The sequence below is a fragment of the Physeter macrocephalus genome, chromosome 21, assembly GCF_002837175.3.
Source record: "Physeter macrocephalus isolate SW-GA chromosome 21, ASM283717v5, whole genome shotgun sequence".
NCBI lineage: Eukaryota > Metazoa > Chordata > Mammalia > Artiodactyla > Physeteridae > Physeter > Physeter macrocephalus.
In genome coordinates, this window is record NC_041234.1 from 72,427,779 (window position 1) to 72,429,185 (window position 1,407).

Below are 1,407 nucleotides of genomic sequence, written 5' to 3' on the forward strand. Positions count from 1 at the left end.
GTGTTCCTCCCTCTTCTATATTTTGGAAGAGTTTGAGAAGGATAGGTGTTAGCTCGTCTTGAAATGTGTGATAGAATTCGCCTGTGAAGCCATCTGGTCCTGGGCTTTTGTTTGTTGGAAGATTTTTAATCACAGTTTCAATTTCAGAGCTTGTGATTGGTCTGTTTGTATTTTCTATTTCTTCCTGGTTCAGTCTCAGAAGGTTGTGCTTTCCTAAGAATTTGTCCATTTCCTCCAGGTTGTCCATTTTATTGGCATATAGTGGCTTGTAGTAATCTCTGATGAACCTTTGTATTTCTTCAGTGTCAGTTGTTACTTCTCCTTTTTCATTTCTAATTCTGTTGAGTCTTCCCCCTTTTTTTCTTGATGAGTCTGGCTAATGGTTAATCAATTTTGTTTATCTTCTCAAGGAACCAGCTTCTATTTTCATTGTCATTTGTTTACAGGTATTTCTTGATTTCCTCTTTGATTTCTTTGTGATCTCTTTGTTATTTGGTAGTGTATTGTTTAGCCTCCATGTGTTTGTATTTTTCACAGTTTTTTTCCTGTAATTGATATCTAGTCTCATAGCGTTGAAAAAGATACTTGATACAATTTCAATTTTCTTAAATTTACAGAGGCTTGATTTGTGACCCAAGATATGGCCTATCCTGTAGAATGTTTCATGAGTGCTTGAGAAGAAAGTGTATTCTGTTGTTTTTGGATGGAATGTCCTGCAAATATCAGTTAAGTCCATCTTGTTTAGTGTGTCATTTAAAGCTTGGGCTTCCTTATTTATTTTTATTTTGGACGATCTGTCCATTGGTGAAAGTGGGGAGTTAAAGTCCCCTACTATGATTGTGTTACTGTCGATTTCCCCTTTTATGGCTCTTAGCATTTGCCTCATGTACTGAGGTGCTCCTATGTTGGGTCTGAAGTGGGTCTCTTTAGACAGCATATATATGGGTCTTGTTTTTGTATACATTCAGCAAGCCTGTGTCTTTTGGTTGGAGCATTTAATCCCTTCACGTTTAAGGTAATTATCGATATGTATGTTCCTATGACCATTTTCTTAATTGTTTTGGGTTTGTTTTTGTGGGTCCTTTCCTTCTCTTGTGTTTCCCACTTAGAGAAGTTCCTTTAGCATTTGTTGTAGAGCTGGTTTGGTGGTGCTGAATTCTCTTAGCTTTTGTTTGTCTATAAAGCTTTTGACTTCTCCATCAAATCTGAATGAGATCCTTGCCCGGTAGAGTAATATTGATTGTATGTTCTTCCCTTTCATCACTTTAAGTATATCATGCCAGTCCCTTCTGGCTTGTAGAGTTTCTGCTGAGAAATCAGCTGTTAACCTTATGGGAGTTCCTTTGTATGTTATTTGTTGTTTTTTCCTTGCTGCTTTCAATAATTTTTCTTTGTCTTTAATTTTTG